Raw genomic sequence first — 16,952 nt, forward strand, 5'->3', positions numbered from 1 at the left:
TCCAGTGCTACCCATTCCCTTGAGTTTGTGTCTGTAGCCATAAAGTTGTGAGTTTATCTCCTTTCAGATGAGCCTGTCCCTCATCCCCACCAATCTCTTTGGGACAAGGAAGCCACTGGGTGCAGATTGTTACTGCTTCATGTGTTTATGTGGCTCAGAGTTTTGGATGGCTCAGAGTATATATCAGCAAGTATTCAGAACTTCATACCATCTGCAAAGAATTCCCATTTTTCCATTAAGTGCCATTTTTTCTAAAGATTTGGAAAATCCTTCTGGTCTCAAACCTCAACAAGGCACCCAACTTGTACCAATTACTACGACTTCTATCTCTTAATGTTAAGATGGCTATTGGGGGGGAAAATCATTTAACTTTTATATGGTCAGCTGGAAGACGAAATTGCAGCCCTCATTCCTTGCAGCCGGAAACAGTGTCCTTATTCTTCTCAGTCTGGTTCTGCATAGGGGGCAGCCACTAATACAAGTAAACCTGTATTGGTTTTGTTGTAGCCTGACTCCAGTACATAATGGAGAGGAAAAAGAATGCAGTGACAAATATTGCTAAGAGATATGTATTTCCATTAATCAAATAACCTGGAAGAAAACCAAGACCTTTTATTACATTAGCTGAGACATTTAGCGTTGCATTTTTTCTTATTTATGTGCTGTAAGGGCTGTAGGTGATGCAAAATGATGCTTATAACTTTTTAAATATTATTATTTCTGCCCTTTTGCTGACTTTGCCATATTTGGCTCCCAAATCCACATCTATGCATTCCATGTGCCCACACTTAAAATGCATCTGGAATACCGGGACAGAAGTTGGGTGTGGAGAAACCAGATAGAGCTGAATTGCAGTTTCCTGGTGACATGTTCTCTAAACATCCCAAAATATTTCTCAGGGTGAAATGTTCCACTTGGTGACTTCAGGTTTCAGCAGTACACGCTGTTCATTCAGCTCCAGTGCTTCTCACGGGATGGTAACATGATTACCAGTAATGATCTTTCATGCTGTAGAGTTTTTTTTCTCATACCAGTTCCATGTTGAAGAAATTTCTTTGAAACAATGCATAGGACATTGCAAACCTGATGGGGGGAGTGGCCAGTAAGTTCACATTAAAGAACAGAAATGGGGACAAAGGGTAAGTCACTTGTCTGCATTTCCCCAGGAAGCTGAAGACAAAGAGAAGAGTAAAATTCCAGACCTTTGGGTTCCATGCTGTTACCTGAAAATTACCATGGGACTTCCTGAAAAAAGGGCTTCTGTAGTAAATCCAAGAATGTTATCCATGTCTCTTAGTCCTTAAAAATGAAAATACAATGCAAGATGGAATAGGAGCAAGGTGAAACCCCCTCCATTCTTGTATTGTGATCTTCATTTCATTTTGTTTCACTGGCTTACTTTGCTTTACCTGCCTTTTCCAGTGAGCTTTCATGACCAATACCTTGGCTGTTGATGTAAAATTAGGGTTTGCAAAAGGTGGATCAACACACATAGGACAAAGTAGGTCTTGCATACAAACTGGGAGAACTCATTGAGAATAGTCCTGTGGAGGAGGACTTAGGGGTTCTGGTGGATTAAAAACTGGACATGACCCAGCAGTGTGTGCTTGCAGCCCAGAAAGCCAGTTGTGTCCTGGGCTGCATCCAAAGCAGTGTGGCCAGCAGGGCAAGGGAGGGGATTCTGCCCATCTAGTCTGCTCTGGTGAGACCCCACCTGGAGTGCGGAGTACAGTTCTTGGTTGGACATCTCCAGAGAAACCTGTTTGCTGTGGGTTTTTTACCCAGGCATGCAATGCCTTCCTGCATGAAGAAACTGTAATTTGTAAAAGTGGATGGTTTGGTAAAGCCCTACCACTGACACCAGGACTATAAGGCCCTCTTGGTTTTGGTTTTGCATTTATTGTAATTGCTGAGTGGACTGATCCTCTTTGCATCAGGGTGTTTTCACTGTTTTGTTATAGCAAGAATTAAAGAGATGATGACCCAAGTGTCTTTGTACCAGGTTAAAAATTTCAATTTCTTCTTTTTAAATACTGTTCTTGAACCTGTTCAGACCCTGGTGTTTGTTTCCATCAGCCATGCTCTTCTGCCTTGACACATCAGAGATCTTTCATTAAGGACTAATTACTTTTTGATTGATAAGAGGATAACAGCCATTTTAAAGTGAAAAGAAAAAGGAACTAAAATAAAGCATTGGTTTCTGAGCTGGGTTCCTGGCTCATCTCTGTCATTCCACCTAATGTGGTCCCACAAGTCTTCAGCTTTCAGTGGGTGATAGATGTGTCCTGGCAGTCAGCCTCTCCCAGCAGCAGGATGGGATGCTTGGATTCATCTCCACTTAAGACAATTGACAGAAGAGCCTTAATTAGGTGCAGAGTCCCCATAGCCTTCCTTGCCAGTCAAGAATATTCCATAGGCACCTTCAAAGAGCAAGGGAGGTTGTAGATGATTTAATCATCCTCTGGAGTTGTAGGTGGCCTCCGAAGGAGCCTCCACTGCTGAGAGCAGACATGCAGCTATACCAACCTTCACACTGCATCACCTCCTGCAAGCACCCAAATTACCAGGGATGAGTCCAGGCACGTGCTCCCTTTGCTCCATTGATTTGAGGCATCCATCTCTTTTGCCCATTGGTCCTCACAGCATGATGCTGTTTTCCAAATGCAGGAATAATGTACTTCAGCAATGGATAATTCCACCTGATGAGATGGGAATTACGTGCCACCCCTCTTCCCAATGGTGCTGATACTCTGAGCCCATTACAGCATAAAAAGGAAACTAAGGGTTCCGTGCTGGCATGACATTCACCTGCTTTCTTACAGGACCTGCTAAATTTGAGGCTGGATTCCTACTAGTGTGATAAGTAATATTCAGCATGGCAAAATATAAGAAACAAACATTTCTTTCTTTCTGCTTTCAACTCTCCCAAGCTGTAACTCATCTTCTCCAGCTTCCTTCAGCTGTTAGAAGAGGGTTAAACAACCTCACTAGGAAGCACAGAACTTTATCATAGCTAAAGAGGATTAATGCATGCATAATCCCCTTACAAAGCCACTTGCCTTCCAACTCCAGTGTGTAAAAATAAAAAAGGATTGGATCAATGTTATTTTTCTTATATCTAATTCCAGAACAATAGAGCACATTAAGTAATTAAAATGTTCACCTGTAAGGCGCTTAAAAGCAAGGCTGCTGGCAGATGTATAATTAGCTCCAGTTAGCTGCTTGCTTGTTTGCTTCCATTAATTTACCCAGAGTGGGTTCTTTGGGCTTGGAGCTTTATTTAGAAAGCTAAAAATTTTATTTAGAAAAATATTTATTATTGCATGAAGTAGTGCAGTGGATAGGCAGGGACAAAAGACCAAAAACCAGAAATTAGATAATTTACTGAGCCAACACACATGCTAATATAGGATATTTCAGGTCCTCCTTTTTATGCCATCTTCAGTTTCTGGTAATTTATCTTTTGTCAGAACTACAGTTCTTAATAGGTTGGGTAAAGTCACCCCAAACATTACTAATTTTCTTGTGTTGTCTTTCTTCTGCAGAGGACCCAGTCTGTTCTGTCTGTCTCTGCACATGACATACAAAACAGTGGGCTTTCAACTTTCTTAAAAGGAAGGATGACTTAGAAAGGGGCAGAGCTGTGCATTCCCAGACCATGAAAGCCTTCTGAAAGCAAGGAAAATATCAGGACTACTATCTGTAACATTTTCATGGATGCATGTGAAGGGGTGAAGAGCAGGATTTTTGCCTGGTTTCCCATGCCACCTCTGCCAGACCCCTGACTGCCCAAAAGCCAGGGGCTGTGGGTTGACAGACAACAGCAGGACGGACAGACAGACACCTGAGTGGATGGAAAGGGGGAGGAGAGAATGGCAGGCTGCAGTTAACAGCTCCCTTGCCATGAGCATCACTGCCCATGGGTCAGGATGAGTCATTTTGCATGGTTTTTATAGTGTTTGAGAAAATCTGGCAGCACCGGGAAAACAAACCTTGGGAATGATTTGCATTTATTTATTGTTTGTCTGTGTGAAGGGGTGACTCTGCAGAAGAGCCCACAAAGAGTGTGATCTGGGTAAGACATATGGGAAGCTGGAAGATAATGACTGACACCAGGGAGGAGGGGGAAATATTATTATACTGATGTTGTGTGAGCACCGTAGAGGAAGTCAGTCTTTAAAGTGTGAAACCTCCAGCACTGGAAAAGATAAGCAGAGCCTGCAGAAATCAATTTGTGGGATCTGTTTCTCTTGCTGAGCTGCCTTTGAAGACTGGGGGGCTGTTTTGCTTTCAGTACCCCCAGGGAAGTTTTCCCTCCTTTCTAGTCTTGCCATTGATCTGAGCTACACTCCCAGATCTGTAGGTGTCTGTACTCCTGTGGCAGCCCATGATAAAGCCAGTGGTTTTTTGAACAATGAAAATGATTGTACCTCACCTCCCTGTAGGTCTTGAGTTCAATGGCCACAGGAGACTGAGCCTGTCAGCAAATGAGCCCTTCATGGCTTCTGCTTTCTTAGTGAAGTGTTGGTTTCATGGCTCCTGACAAGTGCATCTCGATATAAAAATCATGTGTGCAAGTTCACTGTTCCCCCTCCCTTTTTCTTTTTCTTTTTCTTGTGAAAAACTGTTCTTTGCTTTCCTGTATTTCCTCTCTTGTGTAGGGATCAAGGACTAAATCAGTGCCTGCCAGCTCCCCTGCTGAGTCCAGGGCTCCACCTTCCCTCTAGGGACTGCATGTACTTTAATGGTTGATGTTCAAGTGGCCTTGGACAGACTAAAACTCTGGAGAAGCTCCTCCATCACAAAATCATAGAATATTCTGAGTTGGAAGTGACCCACAAGGATCATCAGGTCCAACTCTTAGGGGAATCACAGCCTTTCCAGCGGTCAGCAAGCTGGAACCAGATGTGGACAGCTGCTGATCTAGGACAAGGCCACCAACGCTGGGGGACTTGTACCAAAGGTGGATCCATCCATCCATCCATCCATCCATCCATCCATGTGCATTCTGAGGCCAAGTTACTTGGGTCACCTATTTACACGCACAGCTTACTAGCTTTGATTCAAAGAATGAACTAGAAGATGTACTGTCCTGAAGACGTTCTCTTTCAAACCTGTTTCTCCCTGCGGGGTGGCAGGGGAAGTTGCTTAATGCAAGGTTGTCATCTGGTGCCTGTGACACTTGACTGATATCACAGCTCAATGTCTCCAGCAACATCAGACCTACGAGCTCCACAGGGATGACTGCATCAGCTCCCCCAGCCTACAGCCACACAAACGCCTTTCCTTGTAGAGCAGCTGCTGCCTTCCTGAGCGGGCCCAGCCAGAGCGGGGGAGACAGCCATGCCCAGAAAGCTTGGGACCTCCTGTCCTGCGCTGCTCTGGAGCTTGCACACCCCCAGCACTGCAGGATGTCACAGCCTAGCTGCTGCTCCTGCTCTCAGCTGGCAGCCAGGCACATGTACAAAGCCTTGAAACTCAACACAGGCAACATGCAGAGGGGTGGAAAGAGGACAAATTCCAGATACATTGTTTTCCCCTTCTTTTCTATCCCTGAATCTTTCCTCTGGCAGCCTGTGTTTGACTGATAGTGAATCCACATCAGCTAATCACAGTGTATCCTGAGTATCTCCAGCTGTTCCTCGACAAATGGTGAAGAAAGTGGCGGAGCTTGAACCTCATCAAAGAGACCCTGTGGTCTCCCCTGGGCTTCCCCGTGACACACTCAGCCACTGTCACATGCAGACATCCTCTCTCCAGCCTGGCACACACAGCTCCACAGCAGCAGTGGGGAGTCCTACCAGGGAGCCCCAAATCAGGCTTGGGTTATTCTCCAGGCCTGATGGGAGGCTGCAGGAGTGAAACAGGGTCTTGTTGACCAAGCAGCAGAGCCAGCTACCTCACGGGTGGGTAGAGGTGCTGTGAGTGCTAGAGCAGGCCAAGAAACCAGCCAGCTCTATCAGAAACGCCTATGGCAACAGCTGGGTCAGAGCAGGAACTTGAAGCCACACCTCCAGATGAGAAACTATAGACCCTGAGAGATTGACTTGGAAATGGGACAAAAGGTAGCAATTGTGTTTGTTTGCCTTGCCCTCTGACTTCACCCTTCGTGTTTCAGATGGGTCACCCTGACCTCATTTTCAGACAACATTTTCAGATTTCCTGGAACCACGATGAAGTCTGGGTAAGAGCACTGAGGGCTTTCCTGGTAGGTTTGCAAATGCATTTCGGCTTGGATTCAATGGGGTACAAAAAATCTTCAACTGTATTTCTTTCCCCTGGAGTATGGTATTTCATTTACAAATCTTTCAGGCTGCTGGCAGATTGCAGTGGTGTGACCAAAAGGGCCAGTACAGGAGTGCATGGGGCTGTGGCTGGAGAAATCTGATGTGGGGTTTTCCATTTGAGCTAAATCTCTTCCTCCCCATCAGGGTTAAAGTTAACTCAGCTGTGCAAACTCATTTATATTCAACCACACGTGGCTATAAATGGTACTTTTTGTTCCTGACAAATATGAATATAATATTTGCTCTGAAAATTCACCATTTCTCATGAAAAATCTTCCCCCCTTGCCATTTGTCTCCGAGATGTTGAATTTTACTTGGCAGATGGACAGTGCAGGAGGGTGGCCAGGCTCTGTGGGAAAGAGCGAGTGCAGGGATATGGGGCATCCTCTTTTCTTCTGAACCCTAGTGCAAGTTTTACTCATTTAATATGGTGAAATGCCAATGGCAAAAAAAGAAGCATTCTTACAAACTGTTGAGGACAAAGGGAAGACATCCTCCAATGAGAGGATGGACAGAATAGTGGGTGATACAGTCCCAGACAGAAAACTTGTTTCATCTTATTTTCCAGCTTGGATTTAAATAAGGGAGCTGTCAGGACTCAGAGCTGTTATTCAAAGGTGTAGTGTATTTTTTCAGCTGCCCTTTCTGTACTGCTGGGTCTTTACTCTGGATGTAACAGCCTGGCACACAGACTTTCCTAACTAACTGGAAGACAGCACGCACATTCACTCGACTGGTGGTTGTTACCAAAGAATATCGATCATGACCAGTATGTACAGGACTCATTATATAATTTTTGATAGCATTAAGAGAGCGATATCAAACACATCTCTCAATTACTCAGGCAGTTTTGCCACTGCAAAACATAGCTAGTTGGAACGGGTCTGTCTTAGTCTGAAAGTTACTCAATGAAGAGTTTTTCAAGAATTTGAAATTTTAATTTTTAAAAGCTTTCCACTCTCAAAATCAGCAGGCTCTGGCATTTCTTTTTCATTTTTTTTCTGGAATTATCATCTCTATCTCTTAAAAACTATAACATTCTCTACATAATGTAAGTGAGACAAACCCATTTAAGATATTTCGGCTTGAACTTGGGAAATAAACTCTCCACATGAATATTTAATGTTGTAATGTCAGAAAATACATATATATATAGAGGGGTGTGTGTATGTGTGTGCATATATATGTGAACAATTGCATATCATTTCCCTTGTTCTGTGAGCTGGGAAGATAATGAAGAAAGATTATTAGATAATATTATGCTGTTGGCCACAGAGCCGCTGTTCTCGGCACAGAAGGGCTGACTTTACATTCTGCCTGTTCACATTAACCACAGGCACAGAACTGAGGAGCACAGGAGAAATGGAAAAGCTATTCAAGAAGCTGGCAGTTGACAACAGGATCTTGAAAAATTATTTCCTTGGATTCAACTAAATTTCTTCTTACCCCTTTCCAGACAGGCCTCTGCTAGGAGACAGTTTGGTTCACTGTGGTTGAACCAGCTGTTGAAATCCCAGCCAGCTCCTGAGCGAGTGAAAAACTAATCAAAGCTGCGTTCAGCAAGCTTTGCTTTCCTGAGCCCCACTGTCTCCTCACTCAGGCAGCGTGCTGCCCATCACCAAATCAACAGGCATCTTATTCCTGCTTGGCTCTCAAGCAGGTGCCTCTGCCTCCTGGCCCCCTGCTGTGCCCTGACTACCAGCCCCCCATTCGGTCCCCTTGAGCCATCTAAAGCAGTGAAAAGTTTCTTACGCTCTGATGGCTTGACACTAGACTTCTGCCAGCACAACACTGTTGATCTAGGACCAGGGGTACTCACAGCCCTGACAAGCAGGACATCTTTGACCAAGAGACCAAGGGGCCAGGAGGCAGAGCCACCTTCTCCAGGCTTTGGTCTGATGATGGGCCGTGTATGGCCTGGGCAAAGAGGTGGCGGTGCTCAGGGAAGCAGAGCTTACTGAAGGCAGTTTCTGATTAGTTTATAGCTCACTCAGGAGCTGGCTGGGATTTCAACAGTAGGTTACAAATCCTATTCAAAGACCTCAATTCTGTCCGCTCCTTCACCTTAGTGTTAATTGCACCTGTGCACTTTGAAGACCAGAGCCAGCCCTGAATTCTAAGGCTGAGGCAGAATTCAAGCTCTGGAAGTACAAGCTCTCACTCCCATTATCATTTTTTTGACAATCCCATTTCCATGTCCTCACTTTTAACCAAATGGAGGATACTCCAAGGCAGCAGTACAACACTGCATGTCCCCTCTCCATGCTATTGCTTGCAAGACCAGTCTCGATTAAAACAGGGCTGGTGTTTCCTTTCTTGGCTGCCCACCCTGGCTCACTGTGTGGGTGTCCCCACCTTGGCTGAACAGAGCACTGCAAAGCCACCCCACCTCTTCCAGCTGCACAGAGCCAAGCTTGCTGTGCCATATGGGTCTGCTGCTAATTGTGTGGAACTGCAGCGATACTAAGGCTGGACACGTGGTTTTAGCAGTTTAAACATAAGCCTAGCTAGGGCTTGCACTGAAGTCCTGGCCCTGATGGAGCACCAGACATGAGGACACCTGTTGCTGTGTACCTGGTGTCCTCCTGCTGCAGAGGTGGCCCCAGCTGGAGCCCTCCTGTGGTCCTTCTCACCCACATGTGCTGCAAACTCTTCTCCGATGATTAGATAAGAGGAATTGCCCATTGACTTTCATTTCAGTTGTGCGTGACTGGATCAAAGGATGCATGCTCTCTTTGCTTCAATTACGTATTTTGGGCTAATGTAGTCCAGATGGCTATTTCATCTCAGCCTTTATATTTATTCATGGCCTTTCTATTTAACTTTCCTAAAACAAATACTCACTTGTAGGCATATATTAATTCAGGGAAAAGAACTGCCTCGATCAATATGTTGAGGTTCAGTTTCTGTACCACAATAGGTCCTATGTACATAATTTCTATTTTTATTACCCCAACTCTAGCCTCAGATATATGAGCAATTTCTTAAAAGTGTTTACTTTGGCTTTTTACAAATTTACACAAATTACTTCTTCTCTGATTATTAGATTTACAATATGCAGATATTCTTTCATTGACCTTTTAGTTAAACCCTTCTGCAAACTTTGGCTGAATACTAATAAATTTACAAAAATACCAAGGGCTCAAATGTTTGCCAACATGATATTGCACCATCTCTGACTGCAGTGTGCCTGTCCAGCAGAGGACAAAATTTGCTGTTGAATTTATGTGCAATCTTGCAACCAATGTGTGAACACAAAGAGTGGAAAAGCTGAGGAGACCAACGAGACAAAAAGTTTCCAGTTTGAATTTACATCATCTTTTAAACTGGATCTGCAGGTTGGTGTTGTGAGTTGGCTCAGAGGCTGCTGGTGGAGAGCTGAAGGCAGTGCCTGGCAGGAGATGTCCAAGGAGGGGCAGTGCCTGGCTCTGGGCTCAGCAGAAGGGAGGGGACATGGGAAGCCACAGTTTAATCTGTCTGGAATTTGATTTGGGCTTTTGGTCCTTGTCGGGATAACAGGATTGCAATTCCTCTTGGTACACTTACAATAAGAACATCTGAAACTCAGCTGCAGCCAGGCACGATTTTCATTTTGGGTAATCTGATTTTAGCTTTGGTGATTAGCTGCTCCATTGTCAATGGCCAAATCTAATTGCCATTGTAGTTTCTCTTCTGAATCCAACGAGTGTTAATGTCTTACAAGCTGGGTTTTACTTCACACCTTCTCTTCTTAAGCAACCTCTTCCAAAGCATTTGCAAACAGAGGAGGTGATTTCAGACCCAAGCATGAGGAAAATGGTAGCAATCACCTGTCAATTTTTCTGTTGCATGAAATGGACACAATGGGCCATCTTTTAACATCCTGGGTATTAGTACTGGCCTGAAAATCTTATATGTATATTTATATTTAGCATTCATAATATAACATACTTTCCAAGACATAGGTTAGATGAAGTTTTCCAGAACCAGATCCTCTTCAGCATTTTACACGCATATTTTTATGTGTGAGTGACTGCTCCAGAAATCAGTGTGAAACTGGGACACGACAGCTCTCCAAGTTTTATTAAAGATTTTTTTGTTGTTAGTAAAACAATTTCCTCCAGAGTTTGTTTGATTTAGAATTAAAAAAAAAGGATGGTGAAACAATTTATGACAGCTCTTCCCTTCCCTGCCAACCCTGTTAAATCAAAAAGACAGTTAGAAATGTAGAGTTAACCTAAGTACAAATCCTTAGCCTGAGAAGAAAAGGAGACAGCAATAATAGTATGAAGACAAGTTTTTTGTAATGCCACTTTCCTTTTGGTTGGACTTCTGCACCAAATGAAGCTAAGGTTTAGATCCATAACCTGGCTGCTCTTGGAGAAAATATTTCAATCTTCTCTAAGGCTAAAAGCAGAAATAAAATGCTGTGATGGCTTGGAAAGGCACATGAAAGACAGCCTGCTCTGCTGTGTGTGGAGGGATAGCATTGCTAACGCCACACGTATATAAAACAGCATCCACACAGTGATGCTCAGCACCTTCAGACTCTCCTCCCATGGAGCCCCCTGGGGGAACCCTCAAAAGCCAGTTAAAAGTCCCTCCCAGTCTATGCTTCAGAGAAAACCCCAAAAACCCCCATGTGAGAAACCAAGTGCTTTCCAATGAAATTACCTCAGACTAATTGGAAAAGCAGGAACAGTATGCAATTGCCCTCAATTCAGTGATATTTAGAGTTTGCCTGCACCAATTAAAGTCCACCCATGTGTCAATATTTCTCCAATTACTAGGCCACTGGTGTCCTTGCTTATCCCCAGCTCTGAGCAGCTCCAGCTGCTGTGGGTGAGCACATCCTGTCTGTGGCTGCTGGGATGGATAGAGGCAGGGCCTGCCTGGCTGGGTGCCATCCACACCAGCCTGTGGAAGTTCCCAGGTACCTAACCTGCTCCTGCCCCACTGCTAGCCAGCCTAAATGAGGCATCTTGTTTGTATCCAACAGCATGGGTAAGACTGGGGCTGGCCTCAGGTGCTTGACCCTGGGCAATATTTTTCCCTTCAGCTGGGGCCTGCTCTTCTCACTCCCATCAGTTCCCCATGAGGAGTAGTTGCCACTGGCAAGGAATCGTAAGTCTTGGTGGCAGTACGTGCAGAGATGGTGTGGGAACAACAGGGAAAAGAAGAGAGGATGTGGCATATTCAGGGCTTAAGAGACAGTCTTTCCAAGGAAGGATGGGGAGATTGTTTCACTCCAAAGCCACCACTGGCAAAGGTCTCAGTGAAGAGCCTTGGCTAGAAATTCAAACTTCAGCTTGGTTTCAGAGTCACTGAAATTGTGCAAATACTTCAGTTACTGTGGATACAGGAAGAATTGTTAATTAGTCTGTTTTCTGGGTAAGCAATAAATACAAGTATTATGATAAAATCTGGCCACAAATTTGCTGGTTTGAATTTCTTTGTCTTAAATAACATCTTTGTGAACATGTTTTCGAGATCCTTTCCCAGACTTCCCCATGCCAAACTACCAGTACTTTGGAGTGTAGGCTTGCACAGGGCCAGCGACATGGGAAGTCAGCACAGCATTTTGGGTTATTCTCAGCAGTGCCTGCATTAAAAGCTGACATCTTCTGCAAGAATTTGGATTGTAAGTATTTGACGCTTCCTCCGTGCACACACACACCCCCGTAATGATCACACGGAATTTTCATAACCGTTTATGGTGTTGAAAAGAGGAGCCAGGTTTCTTGCTGTTTACTGTTATGGATATTATCTCAGATTCACTTTTCTTTATTGCTGTAGTTTTCTTTCCTCTGTTTTAACTCATCCCCATGGGCCGTCTTTAGCCAGATTATTGACAACTGATTTAATTGGTGTTATAGGGATGAACTCAGAGAAGGTCTGATGGCACAGCATGAGCTGCCTGGAGCTGGCAACCAGTTGTAACATACCCCAAGTAACTATCCTTTTCTATTTATTTTTGTAGTCTTGAGTGATGATGCTCTTCTTCATAAATGGATTGGTTTTAGACAACAGGATGCTACACTATTTTGAGAGTTTGTTATTGTTTTAAATAAACACCACTGTAGTACAGGTGGGAATTTAACTCACGGCTGGAAATCAGGAGGCCATCAGTCCTACACCCAGCTTGGACAGGCTGAGTCAAATCTTCTTTTGGGTACCTCTTTATGGACTAAGACAGTGTGAGTGCTGTGCTATGGGGCTGGAAACAAAGCAGGTTATTAGGAACCTTGGGTAGGGTGCTGGGGAATGGACTCTGCATGGGTCAGCTTGCAACTGAGGGCCAGTTTGACTTCTTCTGGCAAGGTGCTGGCTGGGCGGAGTGATGTATGCGGGTGGCTCAGACTCAGTGGTGTTACCAGCTCTTCTTGCATGAGATCACTATTCAGGAAGCATTAATTTTAGCAACAGAACATGACTTTGTGTTGAGGGGAAGTACACAGAGAGCTTTGAGTAAAAAGCACATGACTACAAAGGAGTGTGATTACTTCCGAATTGTGAAATAAATAAAAGTGGCTTGTGTATTGTCTTTCTGTGGTGCTGCTTATAGACAGCAGTTGTACAGCAGCACTTGAGTTTCCTTTCTGGAAATATGCTGCAGACCACAGGAAATTTCTAAGTCTAAATAAATGGGTTTATTAACTAAATAGGAAAGCTACCAAGTCCAGACCCCTTGTGATCACATTTCCCATTACATTCTGGTAACTGTTTGAAACTCAGGCAAAAATCCTGAAACTCCAAATAGCAGAACCTGCATGGACTATCCCTGGCTTCAGCAGAACTGCATGAAGATGTGAAGAGGGACTGAGGCATGAAGTGATGCAGCCTTAGATATCACGTCCAATCTTCACAGCATGGGATCTCAGATGGCTCTGACTACACAGAATTTTAGATTGCAGCTCTCCTGTTTCCTTGCCATTTTCTCAGTTCCCTTACCTTGACTGGAGACTAACTTTGCATTAAAGAGATAATTGCTTCTGGCAGGTTGGAATGGGGTACTTGCCATGTGCCAGAAATTGCTGCAGCCTATGATGCCTGCTTCTGAGATCCCACCAAAATTACCTGACTCATCTTGGAAACACTGCAGGTAAGGGCAGGATTGTATAAACTTAATACTGCCATGAGGGGATAAACACATCCCACGGAGGCAGGCACAAGAGGCTGCTGACCACAAGACATAATGGAAAAATACCATGCTGAAAAAAGGTTGGTTTAAGGCCATTTGAATAATTGGTTTCCTCTTTGAAAATGTAAAAGAAGTGGAGAAAACTACCTTAGAAATAGAAGAGAACTCAACAATACCCATAATGAGGAATAAGGAGGAGCCTTTTGATGCCACATAAGGGCAATGATTGACTAAATGCCATCATCAAAGGTTAATATCTGAAAACAGTATTGGCCAGCATTTCTGTGACCCTGTACAACACTCCATGAGACAGCTGTCTGATCCTCGGCGAACACAGCTGGTACCATGTAGATGGAAAAACACAAAGCCCGTAGCTTCCTAGGAACTTGGGTCTCCTAGGTCCAACAACTCACTGAAGTCCTTCACTAAAAGGATCAAGCTCCATCTTAAAACTCATCAGCTTATTTTGTCCCTACTGCCCAACTAGGAAGCTGACCCATGACCTCCATGTCCTTGGATGGTGAGGTAAGAATTTACAGAGAGCAGCAGCCAAGGTCTCACTTTGTTAAGCTGAAGCAGCCAGCCTCATGCATTCCTGTCTATTAAGAGGAGACTGAGACAGCCAGAAAGCCAGAGGGGTGGAAATGCTCTTCAGGAAGCTTTTGAGGTGTTACTCCCTTCATTATGGAGGTCAAAGAGCTGTCTAGCTGTGCTGCTTCTGTCCTGACCAGCTGTGCTGGTGACATGCTGGCTCTGTGTCATCCCACGAGCACGTGGCCGTGGAGGGCAGAGCTGAGCCCTGTGTCACTGAACAAGAGGAAGTGTCTGACTCTGCCAGGGAGGAAACGAGTTCAGGCCTTAAAGACAAGAGCAGCAGGTCACTCTTCCTTTGTGGAAGGAGCTTTGATGTGCAGTTATGATGTCCAGTTATCTCTCTGTCCAATTAAGAAGCAAGGCTAGTGAGGGCTGTCCTGCAGAAGGCTGCTAGCCATCGCCTGAGCCACTGTACCAGCCAGAGGCGCAGCTCTGGGAATGAACCTGAGGGGACTTGGCTGATGGACACCCAAACACCCTGCAAACCCCTCCTGAGCCAGCCCCTCCAGCAACTTTTCAATGAGCTGAATCTCAACATAAATTTCAAAGGGGGTTTGAATTACTTGCAATTTTGTATTACAGCTACGTTATGCTTGAAGGCCCAAGTGTCCATGAGGGTCATTGAAATGCTATTTTTGCTTCTTCAAACAAAGGAACCCTTGATACCAAATGAGTGACTGTATCCCCCAAGTATACTGTCCTGTCTAAATATGGAAATATTAGTAAGCATTTGTTTTCATTATCCCAAAAAAGAGGAATTGCTATTTCACTTTTTTTTCCTGAATTTTAATAGAGAGAAGAAAAAAACTCCTGGATGAGGACGGGTTTTTATTTTCCCAAGAAAAAATACTTCTGTGTGTGCGATACTGGCCTTGCTTCTGCAACAAAAATATTCTTTCAGGATATTTTGATGATGTCCCCTGGGGGGACATCATCATCAGCTGTTTTCCAGATGTTTTAGTCTTTCTTAATCATACTCTTTCACTAGCCAAGAGATCTGATTCAAAGCTGAAGAACGTCATTCCATCCGGCACAGCTCCTCTGAGTCCCCAGGAAGTATTTCGGTTTTGCAGCTTACAGACATGAATTTAATTAAAATATAAACTGAAATAAATCTATTTACAGTGTAGTTATGCATACAACACACCACTGGCAGTCTAGAGCTACCAGCATTGCCACTAGGCAATGCATGTTCAGTTTGTATCTCATGTGTTTTATGCATCAGGTTGAACTTTATAACCCTGCCCTGGGAAATGCAGGCTGCCTTGCTATCCTGAATACTTACTATCATCTGACAATGCTCTCGTCTTGCTGCCCACCTCTCTGCCTAGGTCATTTGTGAGTCTATTGATCAGCAGGTCCCAGCACAAATTGCTAGTCTTTCGGTGACCTTCCTCCATTGTAAAAAAGTTGTGGTTTGTTTCCTTTCTTTTAACCAAGCCTGCAGTTGCCTGAGGGCTCTAGTGGGGAGTATTGTCAGAAGCCTTTGGTCAAGAAGCAAGGCAGTCTCATCCTTTGCATCTGCCAAGAGTCAGTGCACAGTGGTTTCTCCACCAGCTCCGTCATGCAGGGATCTGCCTTTACCCTAAACACCAACCTTTGGCTTTTAGACCGAAGATCTCCATCAAAAAGACTGTTTTCTCCATTGCTCCACTCTGTGTAGTCATCTATTCCTGCTCCTTAATCAAAACTGTACCCTCCACATCCATTTCCTATTGTATAATAATAATAATAATAATAATAATGACTTGCTGTATATTTCTGCTCTTTAAAGTAAATTGGCTGTGCATGTCTCAGGGAGTTTATGCAGGGCCTAGTTTGGAGGGGTCCAAGCTGTGAATGAGGCCCCTGGGTTCTCCCTGGAAGCCTAACATGGAGATGACAGTCCTCTGTGTGACTGGAATCATGTCTGCTACACACATGGCGATCCTGATATTTTCCTTGCTCCATCAAGGGGTGTAGTCTCCAACTAGCAAAACAAAACATACAAGAATTTTTGAAAAATTAGGTTCTGACTAATTCTGACTTCTGATTTTTTGAAAAGAAGCTTGGGGATTTTTTGGAAAGTGGTTTTTTCCATAATTCTGTAAAAATGGAAATACTTTCTTTTCATTGTTCTAACATTGTTTCTCCAGGAATCTTTGCTTTAAGTCATGTTGAATTCAATTAATTTCTCTTGTTTTCATTCATAAAGGACCAAGTCTTCCAAACACCAGAACTCAGCAGAACTTTGTGGGAAGTGGACATATCCAGCTTCGTATGCACTCTTGACCTTGTTAGCTTCCTAGAAACGTATCAGCCAGTATTTTTTTCTTTCAGAAGGGAGGGGGAAAAAAAAAGATCCTGTTTATGTGGATGATGAAAATAAATACTTTTTTAATGGATGCCAAATGTCAGGCTAACAACCTTGAGAGCTTGATCACACCTCCTAAAAATGCAGATGAAGGCAAAACTCTCTAAGTTTTTTCATGTTTTACCCTGGATTTTCCCAGTTATCAGACTCCTGGGATTTGCATTTTCGGGAGGAATGATGTGGTGTGGCCCCTTGGCTTCACAGAGGCTGAGTGCATGAGGTGTCCTTTTGCCAGACTGAAGACAAGACTTACCAGCTCCTTCCCACTTCCCTGTCCCCTGTGCTGGTTAGAGCACGTCAGAGCACAAATCACACTGAGGTCACAATGCCACCAGCATCCTAGGGTGAGCCCAAGGCTCATTACTAGCCTGTTCTGAGCACACACACTGTCAAGGTTTCATCCTCCCCAGCCCCTTCACTGTATCTCCAAATACATGTTGCCAGCCAACTGGGAGAGCAGGTCTTGTTTTTGTGTCCATGCCTCAGCATTTTGCTTCTGCTCTGGGACTGTGACCCCATCCATCCTTGACCTGCCCATGACAGACTCAGACAGGATGAAAGAGCCCAAACATAAAAATTCTCAAAAATGTAAGGTAGA

The sequence above is a fragment of the Corvus cornix genome, chromosome 2, assembly GCF_000738735.6.
Source record: "Corvus cornix cornix isolate S_Up_H32 chromosome 2, ASM73873v5, whole genome shotgun sequence".
Classification (NCBI taxonomy): domain Eukaryota; kingdom Metazoa; phylum Chordata; class Aves; order Passeriformes; family Corvidae; genus Corvus; species Corvus cornix.